This window comes from Neofelis nebulosa, chromosome 14 (genome assembly GCF_028018385.1).
Source record: "Neofelis nebulosa isolate mNeoNeb1 chromosome 14, mNeoNeb1.pri, whole genome shotgun sequence".
NCBI classification, from domain to species: Eukaryota; Metazoa; Chordata; class Mammalia; order Carnivora; family Felidae; genus Neofelis; species Neofelis nebulosa.
Genome location: NC_080795.1, coordinates 58593556 through 58618233, shown reverse-complemented (window position 1 = coordinate 58618233; position 24678 = coordinate 58593556). Strand labels below are relative to the sequence as shown.

Genomic DNA, 24678 nt, shown 5'->3' with positions numbered 1-24678 from the left:
AATAATCTAACCCTATTAATGAATGTTCATTTTGTATCCCTCCACTCACTGATCCAATAAGAATGCTTGTAGGTTACTATATACTGTGCCTTTGAACAGGATTGCAAATATAAAAGTCTAACAGTTTCTTCATGTGATGCGAAATTAAGGAAACATTTGGCTGATTCTTTCCCTCTAGAAGGTAATAATATAAATAGTTTGGCAAAAATTACTTCTTTTCAATGCTCTGATATCTGCAAGCTTACATCATACTCTGTGAAACATTATAACCCACAACCTTGCCTCAAAACATAAAGGTAGGAAACAAGTTATTCTCACATTCCAAAAAAAGTAATGAGAATGTAAATACGCATTTCAAAAATCTCATTTTTAGATATTAGTTTTATATTTTACATTCCACTTCATTTTGCTTAAAATGAATTCTGTTGTAATTTGTGTTGGTTTCTCATTCTTATTGTTTGAAATCTTACTTGGCGAAAGCCAGCACAAAAACCACAAATATCCATGCAAAGAATTCATGCATAATTTGAAAATGATCATCATATTTATATTCATGAATTTTTATTCAGAAAGCTGTCAAAGTGAAACCATTTAAGAAAATGGAAGACAACATATTTTTTCTATTAGGGAACTTAATCTACACAGATGTAAAGGAAGGAATCTGAGGTAGTCATGTTTCTATTAAGTGATGTTGATATATATGGTATAAGTGAACACTATCTGAAAAATTTTATTTGAATATGTTCATTTAATTTAACGGTTGTTTTTAATAGATTGGAAAATTGACATCTATCAGCTGTACCCAACCCCATATTTGTATGGGTTTGATTTTTTTCTGGGTTCATATATAGTCGATTCTTAAAATAGATTATATTATTCTCTACTATTTCTTATTATTTCACAGTTAGCCTGAGCCCCAAATTAACTCCATGTCTGGCCCTTACATAAATGAGCTGAATAAATTTAAAATAAAGTTTTCCAGCACGTACTATAGATAAGAGTTTGTGCATTAGTATTTTCTTTTACCACATATTTTAGGTGACTATTAACTTTTTAAGTCCGTTTTCACAGTGATAGGTAGGCTACATCCTCATAAGCACCAGCTTCTTCAGGCCACATCTATCTTGAATCCCTTCCTATTAGTTACAAAGAAAAAGTGTCTTGTCTTGTGCTGCCAGGCTGACTTTCTTTCCATGTTATCAAACTTCTACCCTGTGCTTTCTCTCTTCTCCAGGGCTTTCTCTCTTCATGATTGCACTTCTTACATATTTAGCCTTCTCTCTCCGTTGACTCTTTTTTTCAGAAAAAAACATGATTATATGTCGCCCATCTTATAAAACTCCTTAGGCTCTGGCTTTCACTTTACTTCTACATTTTTTTCTCTCCTTAGTTAACAGCTCATTCTTTTTTAATGTTTGTTTGTTTGTTTGCTTGCTTGTTTGTTTGTTTGTTTATTTAGGGAGAGAGAGAGAGAAAGAGAGAGTATGTGTACATGAGCAGGGGAGAGGCAGAGAGAGGGGGAGAAAAAGAATCTCAAGCAGGTTCCCCACTGTCTTTGTGGACCCCAGTGCAGGGCTTGATCTCACGAACTGTGAGATCATGACCTGAGCTAAAATCAGGACTCAGACCTCAACCAACTGAGCCACCCAGGTGCCCCTTAACAGTTAATTTTTAAAGAATATTTCCTAATTTCAATAAGAATGCATGTATAATATTTTGGAAAAACACCCCAGAAAAGCTCGAGGAAGAAAAGCAAATACTCCTAACTCCACCAAGAATTGCTGTTTTTCACACTGACATATAACAATCACATATCACTGCCCATGTGCATAAATAACTCTTTCAACAGAAATGGGACCATGCCACACATAGTGTTTGAAACAGTTAATATATCTATAACATTAAATATTATTTGAGAACAGCAGAAATTTTCTACTATATACAGCACAATCTGCGTTCTGTCAGCAACATTCCAGTGAAATTAATTTAGCAATGTCACTACTGTTTGTTAAATTTCCCAGTGGAAACGGTACTTTTAAGAATTCCTATCACTCACTCTCCTGAGGTTCCTCTTTGCTACTGGACTAACTCTTCTCTTCTGGATTCTCTATACCTCCCAGGCCATTCTGTACGCTCCCTGCTTAGATAATCCCATCTACATTCACGGTTCCAGTTACCATTTTATGATTACTTCCAGAATGGTTCTCTGGTACAGCCTCCCTGGATCATCAATCATCTCACCTTGCATGTATGTAAATGTCTAATAGACCAGGCAACTGAGATTTAGTCTAACAAAAACCAGATTTATCATCTTATTCAGAAAAATGCTTTCCTGGGCGTGTCAGGCCAAGCTGCTGGGTGCTGTTTCCAACTTGGTTCCTTCCCGTGTCACTACATGGTGTCTGGGTTAGATTCTGTTTCATAAATATACATGGATTTATTCTCTCTTCTCATTTCTTTGTTTATTACAGGCAGCAACATATTGCACTGGGGTCATTGCAAAATTTATCCACGTAGTCTATTTACCTCTTGCCTTTTCACATCCACATCGACCCTAGGCACCTCTGCCATTTCCTAAAAAGCAAATTAAATCACTAAATTAAATCATTAAATTAAAATAAATTGTCCTGCTTATACTCTTTAAGGACTCAGCTAACCACCCCTTACAGAGCTGTGTAATCTTTATGTTTTCCTGAACTTATCTTCATTTTCCTTTTGCCCCATCTCAGTCCACTTTCTTTCCTTGATGATACTGCCCTTGATTATACTCACCTACCTCATAAAACCTTACGTATTCTGTTCCTTCTGCTTGGAATACCCTTTGCTTCTTATTCACCTCATGACTTTCAAGTTTTCAGGCTTCATCTGACATCTTCCCAGTGTTCACAGTAAAGTAAGTTTATTTCTTATTTCCCAATATCTACATGTCTATATATATATATATATATAGACATAGATATTTATATCATTGTTATGACATCCTTAATATCTCTATCATCTCTATGTATCTCTATCATCTCTATGTTTCTATCTATATATATAACAATATATTAAGATTGATTCCACGTCTCCCCTCAAACTCCATGATTTGTATGTCTTTGAGTTTTCCTTGAACACCTAATATTTTGTCATCTCCATTTTTGTATGTACAGTTCCTGGCATATAATAAAACCACTAATGGTGAGTAGTATTGACTAAGTAGTAATTCTTTGTATGTATTACGAATATATTCTTACAATGTATTTGAGAGTTAAGAAGACCTAGAATTTAGAAGTCTCACCCCCTACAAAGAATTTTACTTGCACAAGTTTATAAACGGCTAACGTGTGGCAAATATGGATTTTGAACCCTAGCATTCTAATTTTAGACCCTCTTTCTTTACACTCAATACGGATGTGAGTAATGAACAAATGAGTGAATAAGAACGTAAGTTTTACACAAATGTAATAGGGTTTGGCTTTGTTTTCTTTTAACTGTCTCATCCAGGGCCATTTAATGAGTCCAGATTTGCTCTTTACTATGTGATTACCTACATCTCTAGTAAAGGTAGTTTTATAATAGAGTCATAAATGCCTATCTGAAATTGGAGGCCTTTGTGCAATTTTCATCTAAGAACACAAAAGAGAATTCTGTGAGGGTAGGAAGGCAATAAGGGTCTTATGTCGTATAAGCCATGACTATCTCTCGCCAGCGTATTCTGCATTTCAAGCAATCATAGAAGTGGGGCTCCTCAACAGGTCTACACAGTGTACAAATATGATCCTACTACTTCCAGCCCAAATTATTTTCTGTTCTGATGCAAACCTCTAACATCAAATTTAAAAAAAAGTAAAAAAAAAAAAAAAGCAGACAAAACAAAAGCAGCAATAAAGATATAATGCACAACTGTCTGGAGGAATTATCATTTTCTCCACCTACATAAAAGCATTCTTTCCCCATATAAAACATAGAACATTGTGTCCAGTACTAGAGCAGAGTAATCACATTTTTACACTAAAGATGTGATATGGGAAACAAATGACAGAATCTTCATAATGGAAACCTATTGGTCTTTTCCAAAATCTGCGCATCATGACTTCTTAAGTAACAGAAGCAACAATATAATCTAGTATTTTAATGACAATGTCAAGCTGGTAGGAACAAAATTTTAGAAAAAGCGAGAAGTGTTATCTCTCTTCAGATAAAGTGTATTATCCCCTCATGATGTCTTATGCCTCCCATCTACAGCTGAAAGAAATGTTTTTTTCTAGAAGAAAAGTTTGTTATGCCCCGAGGTAGGTGATTTCCTCTTGGAAAAAGAAAGGTACAGAGAAAAGAATATGAAAAGAGAATATTTTAGATTTTAAGCAGCAATGGCCTGAGTAAGAATATCATATGGAATATTCCTAACACAAGTGGGAAAAAATCATCCTACAGGACAGATGATAATAGGAGTATTTAGAATAGAGAACATACTCTTGCAAAATTAGTTATCAATGCCAGTTATACAGTTTAGAAAAGCAAAATATTATGCAGACATTAAAGGAAAATATTAAATTAGCTGGAAAAAAAGCTGTGCCCATATGTCTCATCAGCACATTTATTTCAGTAAGCACCTACATGTTCAGTCACCAATATGCAATCAAGAAATGAATTTGGCTATGTAGGAGGCTGTGTGGGCAATAAAGAAAAATAAAACAACCAGAGAAAATTATTTACAATGTCATTAAAACAGAGGGAAATAAACTAATGCTTTGGATTCTCTTCAATTCACATTTTCACTAAAAATATATGCAATATTCTACTTTAGAGCTGGAGCCAAATAGCCTGGCCATACTGTTGATATTATCAACAATTAAGCTGTAGACAAGATTGATAGAAGAAATTTGGATATTCACAAAAATATGAGACTGTAATACAAGCTGGGTCAGGCAAGATTAATTTAGTAGTTTTGCATCAGCAGGATATATCAAGGACACGCAGGAAAACTACACAGTTAGGTGACATTTAATGTAAGTATTTGCCCTATTTCTTGATACCCCTCTTTTAATAAAACTCTACTGAAACTCCTTATATAAACATGTACTTCTCTTTGACTATCAACTACCCCCATATAGTTAACCTGGCTTTCGTTTCCTTCACAGCATCTCAAATTAAAAAAAATAATAATCGTAATTATAATTTCCTATTTCTCATTCAAGACCTATATTTAATTAATTAAGCCTGCTGGTTCTGGATAATAAAAAAGTATGATTTTATTAAGCTAATTTATAATAATAAAATGTGAATGACTGATGGATTACTTCCCTAAGTAACTTTCTGAGGTAGGAGATCAAAATCCTGAAAAGCACAATCAAATACATGTATATGAATATTTGTGAAATGTATGGGGCAGAGATTTTGAATTATAGCATCATTTAAATTCCCTTGCAGTAATGTTAGTTTCTTTTCTCCTCCGTCCATTGTTATGCTGTAATTACCAGAATCAATGATTTCGTGAACACATACTTAAAGCAAAATATGAAAATTAGGAATGAATCCAAGGTCACAAAATCAGTTATCTCCAAAGATCAGGAAGATGAGGTAAATAAAAAAGGGAAGCAGATTTGATAACACATGCCTCATCTAAGCAGTGGAAATTATTGCCAAATGGAAATACAGATCTTGTGTTGCAAACGTTCCAACTTTCAAGAGAAGTTGGGATTTAGACCCTTATGAGAAATGTGCTAATGTTTAAACATTGGCAACTAATTCTTTCTTTTTTTTTTAAATTTTATGTGAGACAAAAAGAAAACTTCAATGAGCCCAAATTCTGGGACGGCCATTATAATGGAGTAGAAATGTATAGAGTGGTGTATTTTGCAACCCACCCTTGTTGTGTACTAGGCAAACCTCTCTGGGTCTCAGTTTTCTCGGTGGTAAAATGAAAGGCTTGTGCTAGACCAAAATGTTCCTTTCCAAACCTTTCATTCTTTTCATATTATTTGTTTTTTAATGCTTATTAATTTTTGAGAGAGATATACAGACAGATAGAGTGTGAGTAGAGGAAGGGGAGAGAGAGAGACACACACAGAATCCAAAGCAGGCTCCAGGCTCTGAGCTGTCAGCACAGAGCCCGACGTGGAGCGTGAATTCACCAACTTCAAGATCATGACCTGAGCTGCAGTTGGACACTTAACCGACTGAGCACCCAGGCATCCCTGTATTTTATTTCATAAATGACTCTAATATACATTTTGTTTAGTCACAGAGTATGTGGATTTTAGATCCACCACTGGATTCGGGAAATAGTATTTAATTATGTATTCATTTTTCATTCAACAACACGGACAAGGGCTGTTCTAAGCACTGGCAGATATGACTGGGAATGAAACTTATGAGTCCCTCACCCATGCCATTTATATCTTAGTGCATGGAAAGAAATAATAAACAATTAGACAAGTAAAATACATAGGGAGGGTGTAGGATGATAATTAAAACCAAGTAAAATTCAGGATGAATGGAGAGTAGAAGGTGCTGGCAGAAGTGCTTGATGTTTTAAATTTGATGGGCAGAAGAAGCCTCAATACGAATATGAAATTTGAATAGAGACCTAACAGATGAGTTTACAAACCATGTACTACCTGGAGGAAGTTTGTTCTAGACAGAAAAGAAGAAAAATCCTGAAACCCTGAAACAGAAGCCTGATGGAGGGTTTGTGCTACAGCAAAATGGACAGGGTACCTAAAGAACTTTAAAGGAAAGGCAAAGTCAGAGGAGGTATAATGAGAGGGGATGCTATCTAGGGTTTTGAGGACAGAGTAAAGATTTTAGCTTTTATTCTGAGTGAGTTGTTAAAATTGGAGGGACTTCAGACACTGAGTAAATTTTCTCATTTAGGTTTTAAAATTACTAGGAAGAGAGTTGAAATTAAAAAAAAATAATGTTTATTCATTTTGAGAGACAGAGAAAGATAGAGTATGAACAGGGAAGGGGCAGAGACAGGGAGACACAGAATCCGAAGCAGGCTCCAGGCTCTGAGCTGTCAGTGCAGAGCCTGATGCGGGGCTCGAAGTCACAGATGGCGAGATCGTGACCTGAGCTAAAGTCGGACACTCAACCGACTGAGCCCCCCAGGTGCCCCGAGAGTTGAAATTTTTACATGAAACTGTAGGTAGGCTTATCTATTTTTCCTTTTATTTCCATCAGTTTTTATACATTTTTAAGATTTTTAATATGCTAATTGACTCAGATATAAGAATAGTCCCCCTTTGTCTCTGGTATTATCTCTTGTTTTGTAGCCTGCAGCTTTCCTATGATGATTACTTGCATAATATATCTTTTAACATACATTTAGCATCTTTTTTGGACATCATATGGCTGTCTTGATTTTCTTATTGTTATACAATTTGGAAATTTAATCCATCCTCATTTAATGTAATTAGTAATAAGATGTTTTTCTGTCTCCTAACCTGCTATTCATTTTTTATTTGTCCTTTCTGTTTTCTATCCAATTGTTACATTTTTCTATTATCATTTTGGTTAAAATACATATATTTTATTTATACCTTGATATGTCTTTTTCATATTTTCAGCTCTATCTCTGTATACTTTTAGTGTTTGCTCTAGAGAAGTAAATGTCTCTTTAATTAATCACTAATTGATTTGAATTAGTATATTATTTTATATACAATAACAATGTGAATGTGTATACATATGTAAAACAATATAATTCTAAAAACACCCTTACCATTTTTTACAAAATATTTTTCTACGTGTCCTATACACCCCAAATTATACTGTTATTTTCACCGTTAGTAAGCAGTTGATTTTTTTAATTATAAAAAATAAGAAAAGAAGAACATTTTATGTTTATTCATTCATTTCTTGTGTTTTGTCTTCCTATCTGGACATCTGAAATTTCATCTCTTGTCATTCCTTTTCATTCTTTTTTTAAAGTTTTTATTTTAATGCCAGTTAGTTAACATAAAGTGTTATATTAGTTTTAGGTGTACAATATAGTGATGCAACACTTCCGTGCATCACTCAGTGCTCATCACAAGTGCACTCCTTAATCCCCAACACCTACCTATTTCACCCAGTCCCCCATCCACCTCCCCTCTGGTAACCATCAGTTTGTTCTCTATAATTAAGAGTCTGTTTCTTGGTTTCTCTCTCTCTCTCTTTTTCCTTTATTTGTTTGGTTTCTTAAATTCCACATGAGTAAACTCATGGTATTTGTCTTTGATTTATTTTATTTAGCATTATATTTTCTTAAACTTTTAAAATGTTTATTCATTTTTAGGAGACAGAGAGCCAGAGTGCAAGTGGGAGAGGGGCAGACAGAGAGGGAGACAGAATCTGAAGCAGGCTCCAGCCTCTGAGCTGTCAGAACAGAGCCCGATGTAGGTTTCAAACCCAGGAACCATTAATCATGACCTAAGCCAAAGTCAGATGCTCAACAGACTGAGCCACCCAGACACCCCTAGCATTATATTTTCTAGCTCCATCCATGCCATTGCAAATAATGAGATTTCATTCTTTTTTATTTTTATGGCTGAATTATATTCCATGGTATACATGTATGACCTTTTTATCCTTTCATCTACCACTTGGGCTGCTTCCATATCTTGGCTATTGTAAATAATGCTGCTATAAATATCAGGGTGCATGTATCCCTTCGACTTAGTGTTTTCACATTCTTTGGGTAAATACCCAGTAACGTGATTGCTGGCTGGTAGGGTAGTTCTAAATTTAACTTTTTGAGGAACCTCCATATTGTCTTCCACATTGGCTGCACCAGTTTGCACTCCTGCCAATAGGGCAAGAGGGTTCCTTTATCTCCACATCCTCAACGACACCTGTTGTTCCTTGTGAAGTTGATTTCACCCATTCTCACAGGTGTCAGGTGATATTTCCTTGCAGTTCTAATTTAAATTTCCATGATGTTAAGTGGTGATAAACATCTATTCATATGTCTGTTGGATATCTATTCTGTAAGTTGCCTTTTAGTTTTGTGGATTATTTCAGTTCATTCCATTCTAAAGATATATCTTCAGTATTTCTTTTGATGCAGGTCTGCTGGACACAAATTCATTTTCTTTAATCTGAAGTATTTTATTAAGTTTCCATTTGTGAAAAACATTTTCATTGGATATAGCATTATAAATTAACAATATCTTTTCTTTTTTAAGTTTTGCATCCTTAATGATTATAATTCATTATATTCTTGCCTCTGTGTTTCTGCTAAGCCAACCAAAATTCCTGTTGTTTTTCCTTGTATGTATTGAAGGTTTTTTTTTTTTTCCTTCATAGTTACTTTTAAGATTTTATTAATTTGGAGGCTCAGTATTTGGATTTTGAAAGGTGTTACATTCATAGTTTCATTCCTCCCCTCTCTGCCTTTCTTCTCCAGAATTTTGTCTTCCTTTAATTTCCAGATGTTCTGGCATTCCTAATCCTTTTGTCTGACTTCCTCATAGTATGACTGGAACATTTTGTTTGTGTTTTAATCTCCTTTAATATGGATTGGGGCATGACATCAGGAAATAAGTCTTTTAAATGTGTGCTTCACCCAGTGATGACCTATTTGAAAGGTCCAATCACCTATATTTCCTTGTTGATAACATTGTTGGTTTGTTATTAGCTGGTGATTTTCTTTTATTTGATTCCAAGGTTATAACTGTTTCCTGTGTGAGAGTTAGTTTGATATAAGCTATTTTGTCATTACTAGAAACAGAACTCAGTTTCTAGATACTCTGATGAAGCCAATGGGTCCAGTGGCTACAAATCTCAAAGAGTTTTGCTCCTTTACATGTCATAATTGAAATGATTCTATTTCATTGTTTTATGTTTCTAGTGTTCTGGCACTCTTGATTGCTGGTAACTAATCAGTGGTGATCGTGTGCTACAATTTGCTTAAAAGATCCAGGGTGAATATCATAGCATATGAAATAGATGAAGTTTTCTCTCTTAGGATCATGCTACAGGCTTCAATTTTATCAAACACTCCTTACCAGTGAGTATGGAATAGAATTCAAAGCTTAAAATGATATTTCTGTAATGGAAAATCATGAGTTTGAAGAGAATTAGGGACAGATCAAGAAAAAGATCTGACCATGAGATGGCAATAACACACAAAGAACTCTAGGTGGGTGGTGCTTTGACAGATTTGCATGTGGGATATCCCTCCCAGTCTGAGAACCTTCAGAGGAAATGGTCAGCCAGAGTGTGGCCATTACCCAGAATTTCGAAAGAGGGCAAAGGAGAAAGGTGGATTCAGAGAAAGGGCTTTAGTAGCTAGATGATGTCACCAAGCAGAATTTGAGGAGTCTGAGTCAGAGCTCTCCAAAGGAGCACAAGCTTGGGGTAATTTATAGCTCAACGGCTTATTGTATTTATGGCTAGCAGATGTTAGGTGCATTTTTGTGGGGTATGCAAAGCCAATAGCCTCTACATTGCTAAAAATCAGCTTATTGGAACTATAATGAAAACAACTACTGGGGTGTCTGAGTGGCTCAGTTGGCTGAGCGTCTGACTCTTGATTTGGGCTCAGGTCATGATGCCAGGGTCGTGGGCTCGAGCTCCATGTTGGGCTCTGTGCTGAGCATGAGGATTTTTCTCTCCCTCTGCCCCCTCCCCTACTAATGCTCTCTCTCTAATAAAAACACACAAATAAAGAAAAAGAAACAAACGTACAAAGAAAAACCAACAACAACAAAAAAAACTAACTGCATGTGTAAAAATTTGACTTTGGCTGAGCTAATGGGTATAAGTCTATTCTGAAGAAGTCAATGACATAAGACCAATATACAGAGGCCAACTGTAACCCATTTATCTAACATGGATACATCAATGTAGGAATTCTACTTATATGAAGTGTTCCACGGTACTGAACAAAGAGGAACTTATGACTACTCAAGTGTTTGCAAAGATGGCCCATCTGCTAATTCTCACTACTTTTCTGACCTGTCTCTGATCCTTGTTCTTCCTATCTCTGTGCAGCATCATCTGCAAACCATTCAGTCCAGTAACTACACCCCTTCCTCAAAAAACTGCCATCCTCAACACATTCTATCAAACTGCTCATTCTTTATCTTGTTACGTCGAGAAACACTTCAGGATCTGGCTGAATGACAGGAAAACACTGATTTGTAGTTCACACGAACCACGGAAACAACAGAGCTCTACTTTAGGAAGTGTGCACACTCACACAAGTTGAGTGAATGCTACTTAAGGTCCTTTGATTTCACTTCTGAAATAAATTGTATAAACTCTGTTTTATTTTAGAATTATACATTTTTCTCTGGAATGAATGTGGTATCCCCCAAAATTTGTATATTGAAACCTAATCCTCAGTTGTGAGGGTATACAGAAGTGGGGCTTTTGAAAAGGTGATTAGCGCCCTCATAAATGAGATAGGCGCCCTTATAAAAGGGACCCTAAAGAGATACCTCACCTTTTCCACCATTTGAGCACATAGAGAAAAGATGGCTGACTGTGAACCAGGAAAGGTGGTCTTCACAAGACACTGAATCTGGCTTAATAAAAATTACTGAATTTGTAAATTAACAGAATTTCAGCTGGAAAAACTTTAATGTTATTTCTGATATCCTCTATTTGGATAACTGATTTTCATTCTTCAGAAGAACCACTTGGGGTGTCTGTGTCTCAGTTGGTTAAGTGTCTTGATTTCAGCTCAGGTCATGATCTCAATGGTCCTGAGGTCAATCCCCAAGTCAGGATCGGCACTGACGGTGCAGAGCCTGCTTGGGATTCTCTCTCTCCCTCTCTCTGTACCCCTCCCCTGCTCATGTGTGCATATGTGGGTATACTCTCTCTCTCAAAATAAATAAATAAACTTCAAAAAATAAAAACGAAATAAAAGGGGGCTAGTTGATTATGAAGCAACAGATTCATGAACAAATATGATTTCATGTTTAAAGTTGAAATACATTTTCATTTAATTTGTGTATTGTTTTTTTTTTTATCATTTTAACATAAGTCTTCCTTGAATCGCCTATTATAGATCCTAATCATTAACTAAGAGAACTTCTGTTTCATGCTGAAAAAATTTCTTTCTCTCCTGCTCTGTGATGGTTTGGTTGCATATACTAGAGAAACTACATTTTTTTACCAAAGGTTACTGGTATTTGTTTCAAAAGAATGCAGCTAATCTTCAGGAGCCAGTTTCTACGATATCAATTTGATATCACAAGAAATCTTTGATTTCACAAGAGCAATATGAGGATAGTGGAAAGTCAGAGGCTCTGTTCAGCTTATTACATCACAGTTGCTTCTATTACTACTTTCGACCATGGTAGTGCCATCAAAGTGCCACCAGTTCCACTTTTCATACGTTTTTCTGCCAAAGTAACTCTAATTTCATTTTTAAAAAATGATTTGGCCTTCACTAAAAATTTTTAGAAGACAGAATTTTGTTCAAAACACATAAATGATTTGATAAAGCAACACATACCTAATTCAAAATTCAAAATTACCTGCCTAAATTGGTTAACTATATAAGTTATCCTTACAACTGAATAAGCAATTTTATTGGAGAAATCATAAACAGAAAAAAAGGACACTTATATCTGGAGCAATGACTCATATAACTGAGTTTACATGGAGTGACTTGTTTAAACAGCATTAACCTGGTTAGCATAAAAATTTGTACCGATTAGTGTTACATAATTTAGAGGTACGACCTTTGGTTTAATGATGTGAGAGTCTCTTTCTATAGTTATAGTCTTCCCTGTGTACATGTTGTTGGTGACATATTGCTGTGGAAAGAATGAGTGGTTGTTACATCTTGCAGATCTCTGTGCTGAAATAAAATCAATTGTCAGATCTCTATGCTGAAATAAAATCAGGCCTTAAAAATACTTAAAAAAGGCATTCTTTTTTTGTGAGGTAGGGACAGATCTAACGCAAGCCTCAGCTTATTCTTACAGCTAAGATAGAGTAGTTGAGACTAATTTTAGAAATCTGGCTTCAGGGGGCACCTGGGTGGCTCAGTTCGTTAAGGGACCGAATTTGGCTCAGGTGATGACCTCGCAGTTTGTGAGTTCGAGCCCCACGTCAGGCTCTGTGCTGACAGGTCAGAGCCTGGAGCCTGCTTCAGATTCTGTCTTCCTCTCTCTCTGCCCCTCCCTGACCTGCACACGTGCGCCTCAAAAAATAAACTTTAAAAAGAAAGAAAGAAAGAAAACATTGGCGTACAAAATATCAGAGACCAAGGAAGCCAAGATCTTAGGGGCAAAGGTTAGGGAGAGAAAGTAAGACTTCATTCAAGCAACCTTTCCCTTTAGGGTGTTTGCTGAATTTTGACATGGGGCAAGAAGCCAATAATCAAGAAAAATGACCATGGCTAAACATAGAAAAGCTTGCATTACTTTTGGTAGACTCATGGGACTGGCAAGAAAAAATATTGGAGTTTGAACTCCTAAGGCTATCGGGAGAGAAAAGAGCCAGAAAGAAGTGATTCTTCCACTTTATGGTTTCTCCTCCTGGCATTTTAAAAATTCTTGACTTGCATAGAGCAAGAAGCTAAAAAGCTAAATAAAACATCTTAAAGGCACAGAGACTGAGGTAGACTCATGGTACTAAGAAGGTTGTCTTATTAATTACAAAACACTCTCACTTGTGATGCCTGGAGATCTATATCCTAGCAGAGCATGTAAAAGAAATAGATAAGGCCTTAGCAGAAGGCAAACCAGGCTTGACTCAGGTCAAACCTTTATTGGATTAAAGTAATTTACACTTTCTACCTATGAGAGGATGGGCTGAAATCCTACTAGATAAAGATTAATGACAACATATTATGCTGTAAAAATTTTTACTTAAGATATCAAAAAAATCAGTTTTAGAAAAATGAAGCTAACCAAGAAATAGGAAGAAGAATGAAACAGACAACAGAAACAGGACCACAGATGACCTTATTAATATTGACAGAGATGGGATGTTGCATGGCTCAGTTGGTTAAGCATCTGACTTTGGCTCAGGTCATGATCTTGCGGTTTGTGAGTTCAAGCCCTATGTCGGGATCTGTGCTGACAGCTCGGAGCCTGGAGGCTGCTTTGGTTTCTGTGTTTTCCTCTCTTTCTGCCCCTCCCCCACTCACACACTGTGTGTGTATGTGTCTCTCTCTGTCTCAAATATAAATAAATGTTAATTTAAAAACAAAATGATGGAGAAAGACTATAAATAATATGCTGAGGAAAATAGACCAAAAGTGCTTTATAGGATAACTAGATGCCCTGAAAAAAACTGTAGTGAAGTTTCTTAAACCATAAGATACAAAAACCGTAAGTCTTTGAAAGACTAACAGCAGACTGGACATTGTAAAGACTAGGTTTGGTAAATAGGGAAATAGTTTATCAGAAAATAATAATGCTAAAAATGGGAAGAGAAAAATAGAAAAGTCATGAGACTAGAAGAAAAACATGAAGCTAGATGTAAAGTTCTAATGTGTGAAGCTAAAGTCCCAAAAATTGAGTAAAGAGAGCATAGTGGTGCAGAAGGTTGGGGAGAGAAAAATATTTGAGAATGTACCAAAACTGATCCATGTCCAAGATACAGATCATAGAAGTTTCCATGAAAGCTAAAAGAAAAATAGTAAAATGCATCTTATGCACATTACAATTATTGAAAACCAAGGTTGGATATGATCTTAAAGGCAGTCAGAAGAAAACAGATGCATCACTTTAAAGGAGCAACAAATAAGACTGACAATGTGATGACATCTTTCAGGTTTTGAAATGAAATAACTGTCAACAAAAAAATAATTCATAAATTAAGGGGAAAAATTAGACAAACTGGGAGAATTTGTTACCGCTACAAATCAGCAATTTTAGTAAATCTTTCTCACCCAGGGTTATTGGTCTATTTGTCTTTTTTGAGTGACTAATTTCTTATAAATTATTGCAACATGTCATATTAGTTTCTCTGGTAATATTAAGTAACCATCCTGAGAACACAAGAGGTTATTCTTATTAAATTTGTAATCAGATTTCATCCCAGAACTCTTTCCCATTTAATTGCTGGCATTGTCCAATAGCCTCCTTGAAACTCTCCAAAGATTTGGTCTCAAGGTTTAGAAGTGCTGGCACCTATATGAAGGAAGATCTGCCTGAGTAGTATACTTTTTGGTCTGGAAATTGTTGTTAGATTCCATTTTATCCCACTTTACATGCATTCCTACCTTTAAAATCTTCATGTCTTTAATAATTAGGGAATTTGAACATTCTTTACTTTGCTAACCATCCTTAATTGGAGTTCCTATGTGCATTATCTCCAAAGCATTCTAAAAGTATGGACTATCCCAAAACATATCTATTACCAGTGTATACATATTAACCCTTTTATGTCTATCTAATTGACAAGGCTTGGTCTGCATAATTATTTCCATCCTGATGTATTCTATTTGCATTTTAAGATCTGATCCATCAACCAAAGAATAATTCAGCTTTTCTAGAGAAAACTCCAATAAATCTTTCTGAGGTGTATAAAGCTTGTGAATAGACGCTAGTGTGTCATGAGTTCCCCTACCTTCAAGTAATGGAAAAGGAGTAGCAGTATTACAATAACGAATGGAAATGCAAGAGGGAGAAAACAATATTTTACAGTAGGCAAACCTGCTTACAAAAAAACATGTATTTTTGGTGAGCAAAATAGATTTTACAGAATGAAGACTATCATGTTTAAAGAAGACCCTAAACCAAGATGGCAGAGGCCTCCACTAGTTTAGCTTCCTACTTCTAGATAGGGTGAGAGGCTGTAGCATATTACTGGTATGTGGTAATCCCTTTCATTCTGAGTCAGAATTTAAGAGTGCATCCAGACCCATCCTGAATAAAATGGCAGAAAGGTTTATGATAACCAATTAGGCTACACTGTGAGATTGCCAAAGAGCTAACTTTAAATCACAAAGGACTGTGTTAGTGTTTAGGCATCTGAGGAAGAGATTAGGTTATAGAGTACTTAGTTTAAGTCATATAGTGAGTGGCTTGGAGATTACAGAAAAGCCTGCAGTAGCCACAGAGACCCTGAAGTACTCCCAGTTACTCTTAATTACTGTCCTTGGAAAATTTTGAACTGATTTTCAAATGTCTGGAGCAAGGGATTTAACTCTTTTGTATAAATCATATCTTAGGTAATACAATTTACTTTGACAAATTGTTCTCTTTTTTTTGGCAAACTTATATCCTTTTTGACAAAAAGTATGAATAGAGGAATGGAATCAATCTTAGCTATCCCTACTCTTTAGGGGGGAAAAAAAAGGTCATCCAAATATTGAGTAAGAGAATCATGTGAAAATTTAAAGTTTTTTAAAATGTTTATTTATTTTGAGAGAGAGAGAGAGAGAGGAGGGGAGGTGCAGAGAGTGAGGAGAGAAAGAATCTCAAGTAGGCTCCATACTGTTAGCATAGTCCCATGCAGTGTTCACCAACCTTGAGATCATGACCTGACCTGAAATCAAGAGTCGATGCTTAACTCACTGAGCCACCCAGGCACCCAAGAAAATTTAAAGTTCTTTGGGACTGGTTAGAGACATGAATAGTACACTGTCTTCCTTAACCAGGGGAAAATAATGACGAAGACACATTGCTGATTTTCCCAGGATAAAGCAGGAAAGTATTAGCTAGTTTGTTCTAAAGGGACACTAAAGAAAGTATGTAGTCTCTTAGGGGATTCCAACATAAGACTGTATTCAGGTTTGATACTGTTACAGTTGGCAGTTAGTTAGACATGAGTGGGAAGGGAGAGAAGAAGAAGGCAGATGGGAAACTGCCAGATACCACCCCTTTCCCTTAGAGCACCCCCATGTGCTGTTTAGCAGAGACTGATAAGCAGAAATACTCGCTGCAGGGGACTGTCCCAACTGTGAACTATGTGCATTTAGAGAAAACCTTGTCTGCTAGTAACCCCAAGGATGTTGTAATATCATTATAATATCATTTACATTTGAGTTGTAGCCCCCTGTGTTTCCCTTAGGTGTTTATGGGAAGATGATGGACACAAACCTGCACAAAAAGTTGGAAGGGAGGAAACCAGGGTGGGTCCAGAGGGAAGTGTGATATTGACAGGATGGGGAGGAAGAGACCAAAAAGCCCCTATTAAAACAAAAACAAAAACAAACACAAAAACACAACGCAGAACCCAGCAGGCTGTAACCCACTCTCTGGTCAGCCCTCCCCTACTTCTCTGGAGTGTACTTTAACGTGGCTAAATAAAACCTTTGCTGCTTTAACTCTCTTACCCAGTTTCTTTTTTCCCAACGTTTTTATTTTTTATTTTTTATTTATTTTTGGGACAGAGAGAGACAGAGCATGAACGGGGGAGGGGCAGAGAGAGAGGGAGACACAGAACCGGAAGCAGGCCCCAGGCTCCGAGCCATCAGCCCAGAGCCTGACGCGGGGCTCGAACTCACGGACCGCGAGATCGTGACCTGGCTGAAGTCGGACGCTTAACCGACTGCGCCACCCAGGCGCCCCTTACCCAGTTTCTTGACTGAACTGTTTCCTTGGAGAAGACAAGAAAAGGGGAATCTTATAATCCACTACCCAGTTACAATACAATAGAGAAACTGGGAAACCAGAAATGATTATTCCAACTATGGCTCTGAAACTGAACAAATCTATTTCCTGACCTGGAGACTAAGGGGTTAACAGGGACGTGTACAAGGTAAAGGGAGACCTTTTTAGGCTTTTTGTCCTTTAGATTCCAGTTTTAGAGAATATTACATAGATTTGAGTACAAGTTAGATAGGATCAACCCTAATAATTCTGTCTACATAAGTAGAAGTTGTTTTTCACAAAAAATCTAACACTTATGTGATCTGCAGTTGGGGCTTGTTTTAGTCTAGTTGGGTAAATTATGGCCTGTGGGTCAAATCCAGCAGGTTTCCTCTTTTTGTAAGTGGTTTTATTGAAACACTGCCACACTCATTCATTTACATATTGTTTTTGGCTGCTCTCACACTACAAAGGTAGAATTAAATAGCTTTTAGGGACCTTATGGCCCACAAAATTAAAATGTTTTACTACCTGGTCCTTCACAGAAAAAAGTGCCGATGTCTACCAAGAATAATGGGAGAAAGACTCTGTTAATTCAAGTTAATTAGTAACTCATTAAAGTACAGTCAAGTGTTAAATGTTTTTATACTCAAATATTTTCAAGTTAGAAAAACAATGTAAATCCAAAAGTAATCTGGCCTTTATAATTACCAGGAGGTTTCTAGCTGAACTTCTCAGAGAGGTAGAAGCAATTGGAAGAAAAACCATCACACTCAGAGAATTGAATTTAAGGGTTCAGGCTTTATTAGAAATATAAACAATTTATTCTTCTCGTAGAAAGACTGACACAGAAAGTATGATTAAATGTGATTGTAATTCTTCTAAGGATTGCTGGATGCATTGTTTTGGTAGCCTCAGAATACTAGGAACTACTTTTAGTACTTTTGCAAAATATGTAATAAACTTCACAGTAAGGTCAACATTATCTTAGGAAGCATTCATTACCTAGTGACTTACTGGTCATATGGTTTTATTCTCTACTGATTTATGCTATTACCTAAAATTAAGTAAATATTTTTAATGTAAAGATTTATTGGGCTCTGTTAGCCAAATAGACAACAATCATTGCACACTCATAATTTAAAATTCTTCATGCTAAAATAAACTCAGTTTTCCCTCCACTAAATGAATAAATAACAAATAGACAAATTTAAAAAAATCCACTTGTCTAAAAATTACTGGGGACTGTCCATATGCCAGGTACTATAATACTATACATATAAAAATATCATTTATTTATTAAGCATCTGATCTAATTGATGTAGGTTTTCCCTTTTATAGATGAATAAGCAGACTTGAGGAGATTATAGAATGTATCCAAAGTTCAATATCTTCTCACTAGTAGATCTCACATTCAAACCCACAAAAATCAACTCTAAAGTCTGGGCACTGAACCCTCAGTTCTACGGTCTCCCAAGCAAAATGAGGATAAGAGAATCTTATTTAGGCAAGTACGTATCAAAATATTTTTAAAAGATTCCACAGGTTTCCATGAACAAGTGAGAAAAAGAAAGAAGCTGATTTTATTGGGAAATTGGGAAGGGTAAGAACACAAAACAAAGTAACCAATTCATACATTTGTAACAAAATCAGCAATTGTATCATGAGCCCTTCAACTCTATTAATAGTATTGGATCAGTGAGATACTGGTGGGTGGAAACTTAACCATTTTAGGAATCACCAGAAGAAACATAATCTATTTATTAAAGTATATGCCAAAAAAGTAGTTCTAGACTAGTGACAGTCAAGGAGATGGGATGGATTTATGATTAATCCTTTCCATCTCATGTTTTCTAACAAAATTATGCAACAATATTGAAAATCATCCCACCTCTAGGTTGTGTGTGTGTGTGTGTGTGCACGTGTGTGTGCGCATGTGAGGGTGTGTGTGTGTGTGTAGGATACAAAGAATGAAGGTGTATAAGAGATTTCCTATTTCATTCATACATCCTAGAAATAGGTGTCAAGAATTTTCACTTGACTACCTTAATAGAGAGGTTAAATATAAAATGCAAACCAGATTCTGATCATCTCATATGTTTCTATTTTAAAGATGCAGTTTAGGGACTACATGTATGCAGACCACCATGGCTATTTTTGGATAAATAAAGCAAATATAAAATTTCCAATTACTATGCCATTTTTCCCCAAAAGACATAAGGAATTGGTCTCATTGACCTTCCCATTAACTAGCAGGTCAACTTGCTAGGGACCCTAAAATTACTTTTTTCCTGAAATAAAAGCCCCAAATTTAGAAAATGTCCGGAGGACAGAATAAAATCAATTCTCTTCTTCCTTAACCCTTGGCTCCAGTCTGTCTCCCTGAATCTCAAAAGCAAAGAAAAAATGGTATCCAAATACAAATGACACTCCTCAACTAAATGGCATGCACTTAAGCCTGTACTATTATAGGCACTTATTGTTTTTGTGCTTCATTCTATTCAACAAAAAATCTTGACCCCAGAATAATTGCAACCCTAGCCAAAACACTTTTGGAGTATTGAATTTGTGTCTGGATAGCTTGATATTAGAAGGATGTGGATTAGAGTTGTGTGCCAAGGCATACCAGATGAGGATAGTGAGGTGACCAGAAGTCAGATCTAATAGAAAAGGAAAGACAGATGTGAAGGAGAAAAAATGCAATGGGACTTGTTTTTAATTGTTGAAGATTTGTCACACACAAAAAAAGAAGAGATAGTCTTGTTTATAATTCTGGAAGATGGAATTTTAAAAGATGAATACATTTTAAAATTATAAGGACAAATTTTAAACTGCAATAAGCTACATTAGGAGTAAGTGAATGCCTTACCACTAAACACATTTATATAACTCTAAGTTCTGTGATAACTTGTCTTGAGCTCTTGGGTTTGGAGTTTGTAGCACAGGAGTTTATTATTCCTTCCAAGTCTGAGTATCTCAGTAGATTAGGTTAATGTACCGTCCCTATAAACATACAGTTATTAGGAATATGACATGATAACTTGGAAAAAAATCAGATCTTTCTCTTTTTTTTAAGATTGGGTAGTTATTCTGTTCTCCTAATCCTTGAAGCAGTGTAAGACATGAAGAAGACAAATTTTATAGTCAGGCTCACCAGTGATTAAATAACTCAAATATAAACTGTGTGATTACTTAAAAAATTGCAGAATTTTCATGAACTCATGTTACTTACCATATAAAATAAGAAGAACATCCTTATAAGGTTTGGAGAGAATTCAAAAAGATAGTGAATCAAAATCATGATTCAGAATACAAACACAATAAATGTAGCTATTATGATTACTTGGCCATATGCATTTGATGTGCATACGGTTAGTTCTTACACTGCTGATTCAATAGCCAGGGTGCTGAGGAGGTAAAGTAACTGATATTCTGTCATATGTAAATATATAAATGAGTCCACATTCTCATCATTTTTTAACAGATAAAAAGCTATAAGTTTATATCCATAATAATCTCATGGCAAGTGTATTTGAACAAACTGGAATAGCCTGACCTGAATATATCTATTTTTATGAGACGAATCTCAAATCCTACTTGATTCTTTCACACATTATTTCACATAGTCTAACATTCTACAGATATCTGCTTGGAGACCATTATCTACACTTGAAAATAAGTACATAAACTAGATAAGGCACTGCATTATATATCCATTATAATATAGTGGACATTTCTTTTACTAAGGTGAGCTATAAGACCCAAATATGATTTCGTTTCACTTTTACCCTTCTTAAATCCTCAGTGCTGTTTTCCAAATGTGACACCAATTTTTATTTATTATTATTATTATTATTATTTTTTTTTACTTTTCAAAGCAATGCCAAGTCACATATCCTAATTTTCTAATTATAGCAAATACAGGCATTGAAGCACATAGGGGGGTGGTACTGAAGAGGAAGCATAATGCAAGCTGGGGGCAAAGTACATGCTAGCACCCCCCACCAGGGTAGAATATGCATGATATTCCTCAAACTCTCCTGGCTACCCATGAACAAATGAAAGGGGTTTAAGTGCTTGCCATGGTGATGTGGGGGAACAAATGCAAATGAAAAACTGAATTCTCTTACTGCCTAAAGCCCACCGACAAGTCCTTGAAACTGGTAGAGTTACCTCCCTCTAGGATCTCAGCTCCCTCTGTGATGAAGACACACTTTGCCAGGGGCAGAAAGGAATCTTGGTTTAACCTTATCCTGACCCACAAGGATCCTGTAAGTCTACTTTAACGTATAAAAATTCCTTTGGAAACTTCCGTTATCTCAACTCCCCCAAGATACATGCTGGTAATCATACTCCAAGCTTATGGCCCCTTGATATACATCTGAAGGATCTCATGACTGAGATTTTACTAAAGGGCAATAAATGGCATTTCCCCAGCAATAGCTAGCCCCTCAAGGTCCTGGAAACCCTGCTTCCAAAATTCCTTAGAGACTTACACTGTCCCTAACTCCCTTCCAAACTGAAGGTATATAATCAGTTACCCGTCACAACCCAAGCACAGCTCTTTCTGCCCACGGGTCCTGTCCCTGTGCTTTAATAAAATCACCTTTTTGCATCAAAGACATCTTCAGGAGTTCTTTCTTGGCCATCAGCCCTGAACACCCATCACCCCAAAACCTCATCAGTATGAAATGAGTCTCTAAAGAAGAGAAGTGCATATATAATTATAAGAAATATAAATCAATAGAATTTACACATAAATGATCTTTATATCAGAAATTATTTAGGGCAGTGCGGTCTTTAGAAAAGCTACATCAGGAACATCCAGGGTGTTTGTTATTAGATTTATATGGCCAGTTCTTACCCCCAAATCAAAATACTTTGTATATGGATAGGAAATAATACTCAAAACAAGAAATTGGAGAAGTTCTTCTATACTGATTTTGGAGTACTAATGTTTTACCGGAAATGAGAAAAAAAATTCACAGTCTAACTTCAATGTCTGGTCTCATTCAAACAGAAGATAAGTTTAGAGCCACCACCACAGCCACCTATTTCAATAGATTTTATTGTGGTTATTGTAATTTTTAATTATACATTTCCATCTGGTACTTCTTTACATCTTCTGTCTCTTCACAGACATTCTCTATTTTCCTATTTGTTTCAAGAGTGTTCATAATTGCTTGTTGGGATATTTAAAGTCTTTGTCAGAAAATTCCAGCATCTGTACCATCTCAGTGTAGGCATCTGTTTCCTGTGTTTTCCTATGTGAATTGAGATTTTCCTGGATCTTCATATGATAAATATTTTGAATTGTTTCCTGGAAGTTTTCAGTATTGTATCTTGAGGATTAAGAATGTGGTGAATGTTGATGCTTTTATATTTATCAGACATTTAACTTGGCTATATTCAGGCACTAAGTTACACTGGCCTTTTGTGGGCTATAGTTCCGATGAGTTCAGTTTTCAAAGCCTTTGCAATGCTATTTGTATTTTATAATGAATTTCTAATAGATTTTAAAATATTAAAGATACAAAGAAGTACACACTTGCAATACCAGATATTTGGATATTTGTATTATAAGGTTACCACAATCAAGTCACAGTGCAGAAATCGTTAGCAACCTTGAAAAACAACAACTAGTCTATAGGACCCATTAGAGCAGGGTGTAACAATTTTTTTTTTTTCTGTAAAGAGTCAGATGATATATTTTAGTTTTTGTGGGCCAAGAATAAAAAGTGAGGATATTATTTAGAGACATTTAGAGAAATAACAAATATCCAAATAGTTTATTGATTCAATTTAATATATAATAACAATTTTCAAAAATACAAATATATTAAATATCAGAATGGAATTCTTTTTAAAAAAAACATTTTTTTTCCTAATTGGGGTTCAAAGTCTATATTCCCTATCTTAAAAATTGATTGCTCATCTGCTGATGCTGATCTACAGAGAGATTTTATATATCTTTGAAAATTTTTTTGCTTGTTTGTTTTTTTCACACAGACAGGTGATACATGGGACACTCACAATGCTGTCATGTCATAGCATTCTCACTACAGTTTCTAGCGCCAGGGGCAGCAGTGTAGAGAAAACACTACATATGGCCTCTGTCTCAAATACTCAATTCTGCTGCTTTGGTGGTGAACAAGTCTTAGATGAAACTAAAATGAATACTGTGTCTGGATTCCAATAAAATTATATTTATGGATAATGACCTTTTAATTTAATATAATGTTCATGTACCCTAAAGTATTATTTTTACTTTATTTTCCAACATAAAACATATATGAACAGTTCTTAATCTTTAAACTACCAAAACCTGATGGAGAAGTGATGAAGGATAGTGGATTTAGACAGTAGGCAGGAGTTTGCCAAACCCTGCATTAGAGGAAATATTAAGATAGACATTTGTTGAAAACCCAGGAGGGTCAGAAATGCCAGCAGGGACTGAGAATCTGTGCAAAGCTTATTGGACAACTAGGTGTTAGTATGGTCCTGAAGGGAGACCCACCTGCAGAATACAATAGGCTTGATGTACGAAAACACTAAAGAGACACCAATGAAGCAGAGGTTAACTGAACCTTACTAGAGGTACAATCTAGCCTCAAATAAAATAGTTCTTAGTTAGAATAAATTGATTAATCCTCTTGATTGGAAAAATATTGATCAAACAACAGTATTTATGCCTAGTAGTAGAAACTAAGAACTATCTTTAGAGAAAGATAATTTCGTTTGAGTATTCCATATATTTCATACACAATGTCTGTCATTAAATAAAAATTATTAGGTAGGCTACATAATGGCATTGTATTACTGAACATCAAGGGAAAATGACAGTGGAAACAACTACACGGGTGGTTCAGATATTGGAATTAGATGGCAAGGACTTTAAGTGACTATGATAAGTATGTTCTAAAATACGGAAAGAAAAAAAGTTCAAAAATAGCTGAAAAGCTGGAGATTTTCTACAGTGAATTGAATTTTTATTAAGAATTGAATCGTGTTAAAATTACTGAAGAGTACAATATAGCAACAATAAGGCAAACAATGATGAGGAATAAATTAAGTGTATTATGAATTAATGATTCAATGTATTTAAATCAAAATCCCAGGTCTATTCTGTGTGTACTAAACCAAGCCGCTGATTTAAAACTCATGTGAAAATTGGGGCGCCTGGGTGGCTTGGTCGGTTAAGCGT

General features: G+C 35.6%; 1 long non-coding RNA gene across 1 annotated transcript in view; it reads left to right on the top strand.

Moving 5' to 3' along the window:
* Positions 1–9830: 9830 nt before the first annotated feature.
* LOC131494974 (uncharacterized) overlaps positions 9831–24678 on the top strand; it is a 28218-nt gene continuing 13370 nt past the window's right edge. The window contains exon 1 of the long non-coding RNA XR_009253696.1: positions 9831–9976. This is a non-coding gene — a long non-coding RNA (uncharacterized LOC131494974). The remainder of the gene's footprint in view (positions 9977–24678) is intronic.